The 17,863-nt window shown below is 38.7% G+C and overlaps 1 protein-coding gene across 3 annotated transcripts in view; it reads left to right on the top strand.

Moving 5' to 3' along the window:
• Positions 1-17,863, top strand: part of TRPC4 (transient receptor potential cation channel subfamily C member 4) — a 152,189-nt gene that overhangs the window by 31,503 nt on the left and 102,823 nt on the right. The window contains exon 1 of one of the 3 annotated variants that reach the window (XM_021286884.2): positions 11,424-11,508. The exons of the other annotated variants lie outside the window; for them this stretch is intronic. The gene's annotated coding sequence lies outside the window, so the exon portion shown is untranslated. Of the gene's footprint in view, positions 1-11,423; positions 11,509-17,863 lie in introns of those variants that run through there. 3 annotated transcript variants of the gene reach the window in all.

Genomic DNA, 17,863 nt, shown 5'->3' with positions numbered 1-17,863 from the left:
GTGGATATGTACTACATAGGCAGTGATATGATCACTGGGAAAGGGTTGGACACCCATATGTCGGTATTCAGACCACAGCACAGAGTCACTAGATACTTGCTGGTATTAATGAAGGACTAAACCCACCCTAGTCCCATCAGCGCTGCTTTTAGTGACACACCTTCTGAGCACGTCCAGAGGACAGGAGTAGGTTATGTTTTCATGTATCAACACAGCCCACTGTTTTCATGCAGAAAGGCTCCAGGGTGTGTAATTTATTTTAGATGATAATTGCTGGGTTTCTCTTGTTCAATAAAAAGGAAATCAGAAAAGCAGAGATTATTACTCCAACTTTAATTAGATATTTCCACACCCTCTAGCTTTCAGATTATTGTTTTTCCCCAGTAACTTTCTCAGCCTTTGTTGGTCTTCTGTTGAAATTGATGTAGTATGTAAGAATTACCACAGCAGCCCTTTTAAAAAGTAAATTATTATCTAAACTAGCAGTACTTGCTACTTGTAGTTTATCCTCTTAGTTCTAGGTAAAAAAAACACTGTTTTTTGTTTTTTGTTTTTTTTCCAAATGTATTAATTTTGTTTAGAAAGAAAAATATATAAATCAAACAGAACTTTTTATAAGTAAAAAATAATTTATTTGTCAAAAACTTTTTGTCATAAGCTATTTCTGCAAGCAGTAATATGTTCATGCTTATGGCAGTGGAGGATGATGAAATAGTTCACCTGATTATCAGTAAAGCTGCTGATCCCAAATCTGAATTTGATCAAAACAGAAGAATAAACACACCTCAAAAGGTCATGCTAAAAAATGTTTGATTTAAGAAAATTTGTGAGCAGTCTAATCTGATTTATATTTGCTAACACACAGGCTTAAATAGGAAAAAAAAAAAAAAGAAGTAAAATAACTGGACTTATATTTCTCTAGAAATAAATACCATAAAAAATGGTTCTGTGATTTACTAAAGTAATCTCAGCTATGTGTATTGTTTGTTTTGGGAAATTCTGATGCAATTTAAAAAAAATGGATAAGTTTACCCATTTAAAAAAATGGGTAAGAACACAATACCTCGAGTATTGTGTTCAGTTCTGGGCCCCTCGGTTCAGGAAAGGTATTGAAGTGCTGGAGCGGGTCCAGAGAAGAGCAACAACACTGGTGAAGGGACTTAAACACAAGACCTATGGGGAGAGGCTGAGGGAGCTGGGGTTGTTTAGTCTAGAGAAGAGGAGGCTTAGAGGTGACCTCATCACTCTCTATAACTACCTGAAGGGAAGTTATAGCCAGGTGGGGATTGGTCTCTTCTCCCAGGCAGTTAGCAATAGGACAAGGGGGCATGGGCTTAAACTCTGCCAGGGGAAATTTAGGCTGGATATTAGAAAGAAATTCTTTACAGAGAGAGTGGTCAGGCATTGGAATGGCCTGCCCAGGGAGGTGGTGGACTCACCGTCCCTGGAGGTTTTTAAACTGAGATTGGACATGGCACTTAGTGCCATGATCTAGTAAATGGACTGGAGTTGGACAAAGGGTTGGACTTGATGACCTCTGAGGTCTTTTCCAACCCAGTTGATTCTGTGATTCTGTGATTCTCAGGCATGACCTGAGACAAAAAATTGAGCTGTAATGAAAAGGTGCTCATTTCCAACTCAGCTGTGTTCCCCTTTCAGAGCACTTCTTGAATCAACATCTTCCACAGCTTATTTAAAAGATGCTGCAGCAAAGAAGAAACACAAGTTGATTCCCACCTTTTAAAACAAAAGTTTACAATCATTAATTTAAAGCAAAAATTAGTCTATTTTACTTTTAAAGTAAGAATTACACCAAAGACTAGCTATTGGAACTGTATGTTATGATATCGCATTTGGTGTTCTGTGTTAATATATTTTGACTTACAAAGGGATTTAGTAGTCCTTTAGTAACCAATTTAGTAATCATTTCAGCCTTGTGTCCTATTAAGCTTAGTAATTAAAGTGGTGCCAGTAACAGTCAGTGTTTTTAGTTTAAGATCCTGTTTTCAAGACTGCCTTTAGTAATGTTCATTTGGAGAGGTTGTACTGTATCCGCTCAGGGTTCAGTGTCACTGATCTAACAATCTCAGAGCAGTTTATTAAATATAATCTCTGATACAGATGAGAAGTTATGAATTTTGACATGATCTAGAGGGAGGGAAGAAAACCTTTAATTAATTAGAAGTCTTCAGTCATTCCACAGACTTCTTGCTTAACTTTGGAGAGATGTCTTTTAAAGTATTTTCCTCACATATTTATGTCATTTAGCTGTATGAGAAAGGCCATGCTCACTAGAAAACATAGCTATACTTGAAAAAATGCTATGGCAACAGACAAGTGCTTTTGTTGGCATGGATTATGTCATTTAGGGAGGTACTGGAATTATTTCGAATGAAGAGTCCCCTGAAACATGAGACTTATCCCACATACTGGTCTTCATGTAGCATGTTTCTATCCAAGGTGCAGTCTTCTAAGGGAAGCTGGTGATAGCTCTGGTGCTCTCCTCGTAAACCGCCATCTTCTTCCTTCCCGATAGTGAAGATTTTATTTCTTGTCACTTTCTCCAGTCTGCACTGGATTACACCCTTCTCCTGCCAGCTTTCTGTAGCTGGTTCTCCTGGGTGATGGCATTTGACCTTCCCAAGCCATTGTAGTGGATCACCTGCTTCCCTCTCTGCAGGTCTCCTGGATCGCTCCCCAACCCCTTGCAGTCCTGGATTAGTGACAGCTTCCCACATGAGCACATTTCCGTTGTCTCAGTTTGGACTCATCCTGATTGTTGCCTGACCCAAATCCATTACTGAATATATGGTAATTTAAACTAACTGTTCTGTAGAAGTTCATAATAAAGTCAAAGGTGTAGTTGCCTCCTTTTTAGCAGAGGTAGATGCTTCTCACAACAAAGCGGCTGTCTTTGTGGAAGAGCTTTCTATCTTTAAAATCAATCAGGAAATACTCAGTGAATTAAATAATAAACAGGCATTTTCACAGTTTACTGTTGGTGCAGATGTTGTCTGGTTGACCGTGATCTTCTTTTGTAACCACAAGGATGAAACTGTGATATATTAGCGATGTTGAGGTTCTGTTACATGACAGCTACACTTTGTGTAAACACCACAATGGCAGTTGTTTCTATACTGTTTTTTGTTTGTTTGTTTGTTTGTTTTTTTGGTAGTTTCCTATGTGGCTTTTGTGTCTCTTTAAGGCTGTTTTGTGGGAATGAAATCTTTAGTGCTGAAGGATCAGATCCAAAAATAGAAAAGAAATAGTTCCGAACATGAGCAACTATCTGAAGTATAAAGACTAATGATGAATAGGAAATGGTGGTAGAAATGCTACTGAAGTATTCATTTATAGTAACAGCTTATTTATTCTGTTTCCAGTAAGGTAAGTGACCTGGAGAAACTCTATAGAAAGATGTGAAATTGAAGGTAGCAAATCAACGTTTCCTGCCACCAGGTTTTAAAAGCTGTAGTGCATACTCCATTACAGCAGAAAGTCTGGAGAATCCTTCTTTGTGGCTACTTTCATGACCAGATTATTTACAAAAATAAAAGCAATACCTGTAGAAGCTGACATCTCCTGGAATTTGCTCTTTCAAAGCTATACCAGCTGAAAATCCTATTAATAAACATATGGGGTTTTAAATCCAATTAATTATTTACATGGCTTGAAGGTGGCTTTTCCTAAATAATATGTAAGAGTACTTCTGATGATGTTTCAGCCCACGTGTCCTCCTTCTGGAGGGGTGGTGTGTTGGGCAGATGTTTCGGTTTACAAGGCAAAGGGTCGTGGAATGTTTTGAGTCTTGATTTAGGCCCAGGAATGAGCCCTGCGGCTGCTTGGGAAGAACATTCTCAGCTGAGAAGCAAAACATTCCATGGTCCTTAACCAGCTCAAATATCAACATCTGACCTTCACAGAGTGGCATGAATGAAAGATTTTAAATCCAAGAATTGTACCGTTTTGGATCTGAGTTCTCCAGTGTGCCTGGGATTGTCACATGGTGACTCAGTAATTTTAAGTTACATGTTATACCAGGGACATTGTGTTCACCTAACACAAAAAGGAAAAATAAGTATTCCAAAGAGTCCTCATTCCTTTTATATTGCAAGTATATAAATGGATACAGGGTTTTGGGTCAAACAAATTAATATATGTTTATTTTGTAATAGATGAAAAATAAACATTTCCTTGAAGATACTGTAGTACAGTCTCCAAAAACTGACAAAACTTGAAAAGCTTCATATTAACTAATTTGAAACATGAATTAACCTAAGACCTATTTTAATTAAGGTTTAAGTTACAAATAATTTATCAAGTGTTAAAATTCAGTGTGTCACTTTTTTTCCTTACAAATACAATTGTTGAAAGTGTTAATATTAATTCCACTATGCAAAACAACTCTAAATGTATAAAATGTGTACTACGAATTTAAATAACCATCTACCCTAAACACCTTTTAATATATTATTAAGCCTTCTCCTGCTGTATTTCCTAACTCCTCTGTGGCCCACATGGAAAGAGTTTGTGGGCTAAAGCCATTTTCTGGGTGACATGCTAAGAGTCTTCCTCCTTCACTTAGGCATGTCTAAATCTATGCTAATCAACATCAGCCTCACTTGTAGTCCCCAAGATCTCCAGGAGGAATTAATCTGGTCCTAAAGGAAGTATCTAAGATACCTATGAAGAATCTCCCTCTGTAGTGGCCTGTTTCTCTACAGGAGGACTCCCCTTCATTAATCAACTAAATTTAACTAATCCTAACGTAGACAACTAAATTTAGACAACTAAACTTTGGTGGGAGGAATTCCTCCACAACAGTTTACATGCCAGTTAAAAACGATGATCTCACTGTTGTGGGGAAAGATGAAACTGGCTGTTTGTCTTGGTGAGAGAGAAGACAGAGTATCAGGAGATAGGGAAGCTTTCACAATTGCCTCATTCTGTGTCTGAGAAGCTACTGGAGCCAGGCATTAGTCAGTCCAGTATGTTCCCCATGCAATTCACTTTAAAACTGATTGATAGTCATTTAATTGCCGTCTTGTCATGATTAGATTATTTTCTTTGCCTACATGCATCCTCTCACTCAGGATGAAATAGTTTGTAATATTCTTAAATTGCACAGCCCTTGGTAAACACACACAGTGTGAATTAATGTCCAGGGATTAGGAAAAGTATAGAAAAATCTCAGTTCTTTTTTCCAAGTATGTTTCTGACTTAGTATGTGATACTGGGCATTCAAGGCTCCATTTCGTTTTTCATACATCATCTATTACTTTCCAAACTAACTTTCACAATCACTCCCATGATGGCTTTGCATTTCAGGTATTAGCTTCCAGGTATTCCGCTAAGACAAATTATGTATTTATACAAGCAATGAGTTATTTTTTATTTGTTGACTAGACTACTGTGGAAGGTGTAGTTCAGAACATCTTATTTTAGCTACATTCTTTCTTAATTTGCCAGCTTGGGATGGATAAGTTAGAAATATTCACCAGTTGGCTGACAAAAGCTTAGAATTGTGCACTTGGCAACTGATCTGTTTGAGAAGGAAAGTGATGGTCTTACAGGAGTGGTAATTATTTGTAGTGCATTAACTTGATGAAAGATGACAGCCTTTAATGCTATATTGCAAGTTTGATGGAATAGTCCTTGGAGTTTCATTATTCTGCAAATGTCCAGCTATTAAAAAAGTCATAACTGGATCCACTTTAAAGGTTATTCAAGCAGCAGGAAACATCTCACATCTCCTTTACCTGGCAACCTACCAGACTACTTGACATCTCTGTCTCCATTCTCTAACTGCATTTAGCAAACTATATAAGATTAAAATAATATGAATGTATTTTCAGAGGAAACATCCATGCTGAAGATGTATTTGATCCATATGATCCCTGTGATTTAGAATACTGCCATGTCTACTGAAGCAAACCTTAAAAAAGAACAAAGCTCTCTCATGTGAGGAGCTTTTTTTAGATATCTTTCAGTAATAATCAGAAATAGTATCACAATACAATGTAGCTCCATTTAGGCATTTGTAGGTGGTGTGTGGAGAACATTATCTTAAGAAAAAGAATATACAAAGCATCTTTATTCAGTCTCAACATAACGGTAGCAACTAAGCAGATTTGTTTCTAAAAAGGCCACGTGGTAATTAATTCAGCAACTCTTATGTTTTTCTAGATAACAGAGTTAGTTCTACCCTGCAAATGAACATAGGGAATTGGAAATCCCTCAATTATTTTTTTTTCTAGGAGATTTTTCTGGAGATATTTTTAAGCATAAAATAGTTTTGTCTTACCATCTGAAGCAATATTTCACTACTAAGGTTGATTGGCAGAATTTCTGAAGAATAGTTTAAAAAAGCCAGTGAATCTTTCATAGTATTCTGCCCACATTAGTCCATTATATATGACCATTTTACAAAATTAAAAACAAAAACAAAAACAAAAAACAACTCCCCTCCCCCACAACAACAACAACAACAACAACAAAACACCTGCAGAGGTTTGTTTTCATTCAAGAAGGAAAAAAGTAGAAATAGCTAAAGGCAAATCGCTCTTGACTTGTTCTGGAGGTCAGTACAAATCATAGAATTGTAGAATCATGGTTAAGAATTATCATTTTAAAAGCCTGTAGTGCAATCCAAAATAGAATGACTTTTCCTTTTTTAATGATTGTTTTCTGCTTACTTGATTTCTACTCTAGAATGCACAGAAAGCATAAATACAAATTATTTTCAATGCATGTTCAGAGTCAAGATGACACACTGGCAGAGCAACATTTTGCTATGTCCAGTTATAACTGAAGAATTTATAGTGCAAAAATTACTTTATAATTTTCAGTTCGTTTACTCTATTTGTTGACCATCATAAATTCTAACATTTTCTGATTACAGTCCTGCTGTAATTCTAATATTGTGATTAGTAAAAAGCACATCTTGAAATCCCCTCCTCCCTGAAGTTTTCTGTTTTATTTCCAGATGCTTTAGTACTAGCCATTTCTGAATGCAGAACTGAACACTGATGCTTTCAGCCAAGTGCTATAAGCAATAGTATTTGGCATCACACTCTCATTCCTCCTCCCTAGTCTAGTCATTTTTGAATCTCTTCTTCAGTGGAAAAATTCAGAAGGAACACTGGATAATATGATCCTTTAGAACAACATTATGATTAGGAGATATGGGTATAAACCATATCAGGATGCTTATTGCAAGATTTGGCCAGTGATCTGAACACTGAACCATTTTGTGAAAAGCAAGAATCACTGGTGTTCCTCTGTTGGCTCCTATTACCTCAGGAGCCCCTTGCTCCTCTGTGTAAAACTCAAAGTGTGCTCTGGTGCACCCAGCAGTCTCAGGGCCACCACCTGAGTGCCCCTGCTAGCATCCTGCCCCTCTAACCTTGGCGTTTCATCCCACAGCTTGTCATGAGCAAGCCTGATATTACGTCACTCCCCCTTCATGTCTAGTTTAAAACTCAGCTAATCAGCCCTGCTATCTTGTCAGCCAAGATCCTCTTCCATCTTTGAGAAAGATGAAACTCATCTGACGTCAGCAGGCCTGGCACTGTGTAGGCCATCCTGTTATGGAAAACCCACAAAATTCTGGTGTTGACTCCAGCCATAGAGTGATGTGTTAACAGACTGGATCTTTCTGTTTCTTGTGGTATTGCTGCCTGCAACTGGAAGACTGAGAAAAAAATTACCTGTGCTCCAGATTCCTTTACCAACTGTCGTAAGACCCCCATGTTTCTTTTGATCACCCTTGGACTACGTGTTGTGGCTTTTCCACCAGTCACATAGAAGAGCAATAATGGGTAATAGTCCAAGGGCTGTACCAGCCTTGGAGGTTTCCTAGATATGGCCTTAGCCTGGGCCCTAGAGAGGCAGCAGACTTACCTGAGAAGAGGGTCTGTCCAGCATATTGGACCCTCTGTTCCCCTCAGAAGGGTGCTACCTACAACTATAACCCATCTTTTCTTCCTGGTGGAGGTGGTTGTGATACAAGGGGTATACCTTTCTGCCCTGGGCAACAGCTCTGATGTAGATAGACCTTCATCCTCATCATCCCTTGACTGACCTTCCAAATCCAAAGTCTCATACCTACCCCACTGCAGCTGCTAACACTCAGCTCGCAGGACCAGGATAGCACTCACCTGAGGTAAATCTCCTGAAATATAAGGGCTTTCAGCATTTTTTATGTCTGCTCTTATTGCATTGTGTGATTTGCTGAGGCAGATGCAGTCTTACAGCATTTATTCCTCTAGGCATCACAGCAAGAAAAAATAATGCTCAAGCTCTAGTGCACTGTTGTGACCCACTGAAGGCTTGGGCTTGCAGATGCTTTAAGGAGCACAAAGCAAGTCTCAATAAGCAAACTGGTGCCTTCCTTGTGCCTTGGTTCTGTCACATGCAGATCTGCAGTAGCAGGTGGTTTTCTGAATATAGCTGAGACAGCAAGGCTCTTGTCATGTCAGGCACAGGTACACCTGCTCCTGCTTCCTCTGGTGGTTGCTCTGTATCAGGCTTGCTTTGCACAGTTAAAATCAATGTTGCAGTGTTTAGCTATTTCTGTGGTCACTCAGCTGCTCTCACCAAATCAGACTGGATTTGTAGAGTAGAAGTCGAGCTGGTCACCAGCCAATTTGATTCTTCACTTCTACCTTCTCACCTGACACAAACTGAAGTTTGGCTGATAGGCTGCTAACAGTTTTCTCAAGAAGGCTGGCTTGTTTTCCTTTACACTTACTATTTTTGGTTTAGTCTGGTTTTGGGTTTTTTTTTGGAGAAGAGGTGTGGATGAAATAAGAAGTTGATTGAAGAAGCATGAAAGTAAAGGTAAGGATAAAGGCTTTTGCTTCAGAGGTAGCACATCATACTGAAGTCGTATTATGCTGTCACCTCTTCAAATATGACAACAAGTTGTGAATGCATTAGAAAGCATTTCCCCTTGTCCTCTAGCAGAAGGCAGCGTGTAGCCAGTATATCCCAAATCTTTCTAGTTAATAGATGTCATAGATGGAAACCACTTGGATGTATAGTTGCCAATAAGCAGGCTGTTAGTAAAATTTACTTAAGTAGGTCAATGTGAGTAAAATCAGAAGTAATGGGGTGAAAGCAAAGTGAAATACCAGCTAAATATCTGGAAAGCATTTTGAGTAGTGAAGTGTGTTGGACTGTGAAGCTTTCTGTCTTAGTGTTGAAATACTTGCATATGTATTCATCATTTATATTCTGTGCTGTTTTGCCTTTCTAATGTGATATGATAATTGTAACTGAAAATTATTGGGAAATCTTGATGCCTCTGATTTAATCCTAGCAGTATAAATTTCTAGTGGGGCAAATAGTGAGCCAAATGTCATAGATCAGAAATAACCAGATGGCAACCCAGAAGGGCTCTGACGTCTGCTAAAATGTGGAGAAACAGGATACCAAACTGTGGGATGATGACACCTTGTTGCCTGCTTGCACTTTGTGTCAAGGCAGAAACTTTAATTGCCCCAAAAGTGGAGCAGTGCTGGCAACAGCCTCGTATGTGCCAAGTTATGACTGCTAATGTAATATTTCTTCATTTTCTCATCAGATATGGATTTAATGGGAGACATTCTCGATTTCACGATTAGCAGCAACAGGTGCATGGCAAACTAGATCATGCAATGAGGTGCAACTGCACAGGCGTCTCCCATCCACCCCAGTGTGTTGCCTGCATCTTTGAAGTCTCAGTCTTTGCTGACCTTCTGACACCATGGGGAGAAGAGACACACTCCTCTCTGTCCCTCTGACCCAGTGTGTGGCTTTTTATAGACTGCACAGCCAAGGAGCGGTTTGACAGTAACATCCCTCGTGTTGCAGCTGCTTTGCTGCACATTGTATGCATTCCTCCTTCCCTAGCAGACATCTAAACTCAGTGTACTCCTTGGTTCTTCCTGATGCATAACCTGGCAGATGATACCTGCTGTAGAGGCAGCCAGTTTCCTGCCTGTCATGATTTTCACCTGACTCAGTTCAGGTGAACTGCCTCTTCTTTCCCTGCTGATGCTTTGTGTCCAGCTACCATTAATTCGAGGTGACTGTGAGCTGGAGCTTGCACTCCTGACCTGAGACACAGGATGGCTTATCAGCATCACTAGTTCTCTGTCAGAACCACACTCTGGTTGTGCGAGGGCAGAACATTGCCTGTCACTCCAGAAGGGCATGGGTCTTCCACTGGGTTTATGTCATAGCTATTAGTTCCCTATGGACATCTCTGATACCCTGATGTATCATCTTATGCCCCTGCACACCGATATTCAGGCAACTGAAATCTGGACAGCATATGTGATTGGCCTCCAGGCCCACACAGTGTCTATGTGCAGGTGTCCATAAGTATGGTAGGTGAGAGCATAGCCTAGGAAATGCTGCAGCGGAGTGGCTTGTAGATACCTGAGGCAAACTGAATCACTTTGCAAGTGCTGCTAATTCTACTGACTAAAGCTGTGATAAAGTTGCCTAAAGGTAGCTGTCTAGTGGCATCCAAGATGGCATACTGCTTGCCTTCTGTCTGTGGACAAGGAAGGATATACTCTTTTTGGCCAGTCCTCAGGGACGTCTTGGGCACAGAGGATATCTTAAAGGTCATTAGACTCTCTGTTTAGAAAATCTAATCGCATCCTGGCTATCCACTGACAACAGAGGGACTTTAGAGACTTACCTCAAATGTCAATGTCTATATTTAGACATTTAATGTAGGTGTCTTAACCCTGAACTGAATCCCACCCACAGTTTTATCCTCCAAAAAGAAGTAGTCTAAGGACATGAGATTGCCTGAAGCAAAATGCCAAGAACTTGCCAGTAAGTGATTGTCAAATATATGCAGCACTTAGACACAGCTTTCATCCAGAAGGTTGCTTTTCAGAAATAAATATGCTTTTGGGGTCCCCTGACACTAGGTGTGATTCTCAGTTCTGTGGAATTTTGCATATTCAGCTGGACACATTCTATTGCTTGATCTACTGCTCATTTGTTGTTGTTGTTGTTTATGTTTTGTTAAAATTTCTTTTCTGGCCCAGTTGTGTCAGTCAGTAGTTAAGCCACTGGTACAAATGGTGAACATTTTTTACTCTTGCCAGTCTCCACTATGTGCAGGACCAAGATGCCCTCGTTCAGTCAAACCAAATAATTGTTTGTGAGAAGAAGAGGGTTTTATTACCAGCTGTTTTTTCTGCCTTGAGGCTGACCTTATGTTTTCAGACAATTAGCTTGATTAAGTTCTTCCTGACATGCCACTGTGCAATAAGCAGTGGAACTACTCTGCAAAGGCAATGCCTAAATTCTACTACCCTTGAATTAGTCCCGCTTGCCTCACTATCTAATCAACCAAGTATGATTAGTCTAGAAATAGTCTGACCTCTGAAAAACAAAGTTGCTCATTTTACCATGAGAATGGTTACTGTGAATGAGATTAAAACCTCTTCCAGCATTTCCTTACTCAACCAGAGCTGAGTAAGCACTCAAGCAGAGACAAAGGTAAGCTTCTTCCCATTCACTAGCCTTCCTTTAAAATGAGATGATTTGAGGTTATTTGTCTACTTTTCTTCTCAGAGCTCTAGTAAAACAGTATCAACTGTTTTCATGGTGGATGGCATTTCATTAACAGTTCCTGATTATTTGTCAAGGGCTATTGCATGCCTGGAGCTGTAGCTCTCCATGGAATGAATTTTAGATTTCCTCGAATAGAAACCACTGGTGTTGGCCAGTACACTGGGGTACTAAGCCACTTCATCAGTGTGAAGTGTTCAGCACAGCTGGCTGTGGTTGGTCTGGTGGGGAGGTGTGCCAGGTGTGTCCCTGCACAGCTCAGCAGGGACCGATGGGGACAGCAGTGTCCCTGCTGGGGACACTGGTTTGGGTGTAGGGAAGCAATGGCTGGGACGCATGTCGCTCTGATGAAATGTGCTCACTGTGCTTTCAGGGAAGATAATACTGTCGGGTCAGAGTAATCTGTTCCTCATATAGTTAATGCACCCCTTGCACATGGAGTTTCTAACAGTCATTGTTAGTTTTTCAGCATTTTCTTTGCAGTTTCATTTGTGCCCTGCTGTTCTCCTGCCTATGCTGGATACTTATTTTTCTTTCGTCAGGTCTTGAAATGTCCACTCTTAACACTTCATAGACAATATTCTCTCTTGCTTTTCCTCTCTTCTATTCTAGCAATTTTTCTTGGAAACTAAGATTCATCTTGGCCTTTGTCTTCCATCTTGCATTTCCTTAGAACTGGAAACCAATTTATTTGGTGTTGTTCTTCTACATTCCAAAATCTATGTGTAAATACTTTGAGATATGTGCTGATTTTATAAAATACAATTTTCTAAGAGACGGCACTGACTTGGATGGCACCTGATGTTATTTTAAAAAATCATGTTAAAATGTGCTTAAATGAATGTTTAGATTCATGAAGTTTTGGAACAATATGCTGATTATTCAAAATACTGACGCGATCTCATTAACATGGCAAAGTAATAAGTGAGAAAATGAAATATAAAATGCTGCAGCTATTAGAGAGTATCTAAACATAAAATGTTTTTACAAACTCATTGTTTTATATAGCTATATCATACAGTTCTCATTTATATTAATAATATTACTTTTTTTTTTGGTCACAGGAATAAGTTTATTTATTCTATGAAGTTCAGTATCAAAATAGCATTATTCTTATTTCTTCCTATTCTCTGATGTTAAAAGAAAGCTGAATTTCTTCTTAAAGGGAAAATGACAATCCAGGTAATCTATCTATTTCTGCTAAAGATAACTTTAATCCTTCCTTTAAGATGAATCCCAGAATGACTGAGAAATGCATTCAAAGAGCCTAAGATAGTATTATTTTCTACAAAAGCATCATGAAGATATATCTTGGGGAATTAGAAAAGTTATTTTATAAGCAGGTGCTAGAACAAGAAAAAGTGAGTATGAATTGTCTATGAGTAATTTTAGAGTGAAAGTTAGAATTTTAATAAAGTATTTTTTGCAATGATATTCTAGTAGATGCATGGGGTTAAGAAACTACTTTCAAGACAGTGCATGAAGATTACTTAGTAGAAGTATATCACAGTGTTACTAATAGCCAGGTTCACCTTTGGTTTACATAGATTGTGCTCATCTTCATCTATTAAACTTTCATCCTTAGAAGAAAAAAAAAATATTTGCAAAGGGAAACTCCATCACTAGCAACTGCATTTGAAAGAAATTCATACATTCAGTTTATAACTGTGCAATGTTAGCAGGAGGGGAACCATGAAGAATGTAGGTTACACATGTACAATGATGATTAATTGTAATAGCTTGCATGTGTGTATTTGAAGCTAATCTTCTTTATGTAGTTTAAGGTCACCTCTTAGAAAACTAATTTCAAGGAAAAGTAGTATTACTTCCCTTACCAGGTATAGAGGATTGTACAGCTGTATCCCTTGAACATGGATGAGCTTCTTAAATCTTTCAGGACATCTTATGAGATTTCCAGTGGTCATCAGTGGTTTGGTATGTCGGTTTAGCCTGATATCTGAAAGGGGACATGTGCCAGCAAGTCAGGATACAGGCCATCACCTGTTTCTTTATGTGTTTATACTTAGAAGAGAATTAAAGTAAAAAACTAGGTTTCCTTCAAAGGAAAATCTTTCCAAAACTAGATTGGCCCATAGCCTGCAGTACGGTTCTTGCTGTATCTGATTTGCAATAGTGACAGGCACCTGCATGTTAAGGCATATTCCTAATCAAGATAGGGGCATGTTTTCTGTATTATATTTGTCTTCCTTTCATTTTGACTGACTGCAATTTCTTATTTGCAATTTTTTCATTTCAAAATTAACTTTCTTCTTCAATTGTAGACATACAGGCCTATAATCATACCCACCAGTCAAAAGAAACAAATAGAGATCTAGCTGAATTTCTTGCGGTGACTTCCCTTCTCTTTCACCACTAACTGTAGAAGGAGTGCAAGATAAACACATTCCATTAGAAACCTTAGCAAGCTGTCTAAATTTAGGTAGTTTGAATCTATGTATAGAACCAGTGAATGTTGTTAATATCTACAGTAGTTACCTCTTACATTAACTAATATGATAAGAGGTCATTTTATTTACTTGAAAAAAAAAAAAAACCCAAAACAAAACAGTAAACACTAGAAACTGTTCTTTTAACCACTTGATGATGGCCTCTGTTTTGCCCTACTGGCTAATCTGATAAATAAAATAAAATACAAAATGATGGCTCATATTTATGTTCCATGTTTCTTACCTAATAAAATAAAGTGGTGGCAGGTACATTTAGAAGAAAGTTTTCAAGAATAAAATTCATGCAGTTCACAGGGGATATTTGACATTCATAACTATAAGAGGTCACAAATTCTTACTTAGAGACTTACTGAGTGCTAACAGAGGCAGAGAACTATGTGATACATATAAGTAAAGAGAAAACTGGCTAAAACTCAAGCACTGGAGAAGAAGCTGAGTGCTGTGAGGCTGGAAAAAAAAAATCTTATATGTATGCATCATTGCAGAAATAGGTATATACATCATAAGGTTTCTTTTACTTTGCCCTTGAGACTAGTTATTTCACTACTGCAGGAAGCAAAGTACAAGAGTTTAGTCTAGTCAGTCTAGGAGTGCAAATTAAAAGCTTACACATTTATAGAATTGTTTTTTAAAGGTTGTGGGGGTTTTTTTGTTCACTTTGGTTGGTTGGTTTTGTTGTTGTGGGTTTTTTTTTGTTTGTTTGCTTGTTTGGTTTTGGTTTTTTTTTATTCCCTATACAATGGAAGCTTATTTACTGAAAATAGCTGTAGAAGAAAAGAACCTGGATTATCAGCAGATTGAAAGTGATGATTATGATACATTCTTTAACAAGGTGATTATACGTCTAGAACTTAAACAAGGAAAATATCTAAGCATGAGATAGAGAAGTATTGAAACAATAGGCTGAGAAGTGCATCTTGGAGTAACATGTACACATCAGGTAACTCAGAAAAAGGGATATGGCAATCAATAGTGCAAGCATGGAAGGAGACTGCATATTCAGTTTAGCTGCCCACTTGCAGACACCTATTACCAGTCTGATGCCTGAGGGTACCAGGGGTGTGGGGTGTGACACAGGAGCTGGAGGGAACCCGTGTCCTTCCAGGGCAGCAGCTGGATGACAGGTCAGGCACCTTGGGGCATTTCAGGTGGCATCAATGTGTGAGCAATGGGCTGGAGCTGTAAAGGACTCAGGTTTGGGCATCCTGGCAAAATGAAGCCTAAAGGAAGGACAGGTTTTTTCTCCAAATGTTCTGTAGGAAGGATAACCATGTCAGCAGTCCTCAACAGCTTAACCTAGTTTAGCATTGAGGAAATTATCTTGTCAGAGAAATGAGGCTCTGTCTGCCACCACTCACAGGGGCAGCAGAGAGGAAGGTGGGTCACACAGGTAGATCCCATATACTTCTAACAGAGGGCCTGTTCTGTTCAAGGAAAGATTATGTGAGAGAGCTGCCAGTGATAAAGAGGCTGGGTTTGGTGACCAGGGAAGCCTCTTCCAGCCATGACTTCTCAGGACCAGGAAGCAATGCTGTTTTTCTCTAGATCTGCCTTATGACAGAGTTTTCCACACTGAAAGTTGTCTATATATTATAAATTATTTCCTGTTTCCATCTCTGTGAAATACAGTTTTCCTGTGAATGATATACTAGAATAGTTATATGTTTGGGAGAGGAATCGTTATTTAGGAGAAAAGACTTTCCATAATAGTTCAGAAAGCAGCTGATAAGTGAGTGGTGAGGAGCTAGATTTGCTGTTAAGATTTTAATGTGAACTGCTTTTAAAGTTTTTATGTTGTAATACGGTGACATACTTTCTTCTGACCTTTTCCCACCCAAGGAAGAAAAGACAAACTTCCTGAAGGGTGTTCACAGTATTTCAGCTATTACCAAGCTCAAATATTTACTGCTAGGTCAGGGATCTACAGAGCACTATAACAGACATGCCTCTGTAAGTCAGGGAATCCACATGACAGCTTTTCTAGCAGTAAGAAATCTCTTATTGTTACTATCTGTATTTTTCATTCCTGTTATCATTTATCAGGAGACTTTTAATCCTGGATTGTGGTTTGATCATATGCATAAATCACAATTTGGCCATGCAGGCAAATTTATGGAAAGAAATGTTCATCTGGATTTAAGCAGCCTTATATAATACCTTATCAAGCTATTCATTAGGGAGTGTTCTGTGCCTTATATTTAAAGGTCCTGAGTGACATGAAGCTGTCATTTTATGATTTCTGGTAAACAGGAGTTATCAGACTTCTGGTTTTCTATTCTACTCTTTGAAATCTTCATTGTTTCAAGGGAAGGAAGGGGTTAGTCATCATATAAAAATAGAATTTATTGAGAAAACAAATTATCATTATTTTTGTCAGGCTTTGGTCCAGACAGTAATTAGGTTTTGGTGTTAATCTAGTTAAATAACCAAATTATATTTTTGATTGATTTCAATCTAATTCTTTTGTTGGAGTTTTTGATGGGGTTTTTGATGGGCAACCATCTTTTTCTAGACTTCTATAACTACATTTTTTGTGATCTAACTAATTAGCTTATGGAACATTGTCTACTGCCGAGTCTAATTGGTTGGCTTTTATATCAATTTAGTTTTGATTTGATCAATCATTATAATCCCTTTTACTTGAGTTATTATTGGTACATGAGCTTTTCCTGATTTTATTTTTTGATGAAGTCTTTTAATAAAATATAATAAAATGCACTGACTCACATGTGTCTGAATAAGCAGTGTGAGGGCAGAACCATTAAAGATCTGAATGGAATCAGGCCAATACATTTCTAAGATTGAATAGTTTCCCCTAACTAGTCTTTGTTCCTTGCCAGCTTTTGTTGTACTTTAGACTCTTTCAAGGCTCTCTGCAAAATACACATACCACTCTGAGGACAGCAGCCACTACTGAAATGTTTACTTGAGTGTATACATTTGTACACAGATCTCTTCTCATCTAGCTCTCTATCAGCCCTAAACAGCAGAAAGTGTTTTAAATTTTCCTTGGGGTGACTTAGATTTTGTACCACTGAAAATGGACCCACATTGGAGTGTTTTTATTAGCAAGTCTTTACTAAATGTATTTGGGCAGTCTGCCCACAGTCTCCCTTTTCTGGAGGAGCCAGAGCGTCTGCCTCTAGTGTTGTCACATGAAGCATGGGAAGATATGTGGATCTGCATGTAAACACGTCCCGAAGCACAGAAAAGTCACTACCACGTGTAGCATAACTCCCACAAGCAGTACTCCTGTCCTGTATTTCCCAGGCTATTCTCCTCAAGTAAACTTGTACAGTCAGACCCCTCCTGCGCAAACATGGTTTGATTTCTCAGCAGAAATCGTGTACTTGTTTCTTCTCCTGTGATTTCCTCATTTGGAGAAAGACCGCCCACCCCCTCCATGAGTGGGGACAGCCCACTCCCCATGTCTCTGGAGAAGTGTTGCTATGCTGTACAAATGCTGCAGGATCTCATCCACACAGCCTAAGGTCAGTGCTACTGTTGGAAATGCTAGAAGAAGGCCTGTGTAGCCAAATGACTCTGAAGTACTTTCTCTTGAAAATTATTTTGGAGAGCTCTTTGAATTTACCCAGGAGAATAACACCAGCCAGAGAGACAGGGAGGTCATTTCAGCTGGATGGTGCAGTCATTCATTAAGATCATTATCTGTGTTATTGCCTTCTCTGTCCTTCCCACCCAAACGTCCTACTGCATATTGGCTGGGCTGACATTGTTCATGCTCCATCATTTCAAAGAACACGTTACTGTCAATCAGTGGAAGGCAATCGCTCTGGTAGCAAGCTTAAACACCT

Source organism: Columba livia, chromosome 1 (genome assembly GCF_036013475.1).
Source record: "Columba livia isolate bColLiv1 breed racing homer chromosome 1, bColLiv1.pat.W.v2, whole genome shotgun sequence".
NCBI classification, from domain to species: domain Eukaryota; kingdom Metazoa; phylum Chordata; class Aves; order Columbiformes; family Columbidae; genus Columba; species Columba livia.
Note: the sequence above shows the minus strand (reverse complement) of the source record. Positions and strands in the feature narration are given on the sequence as shown.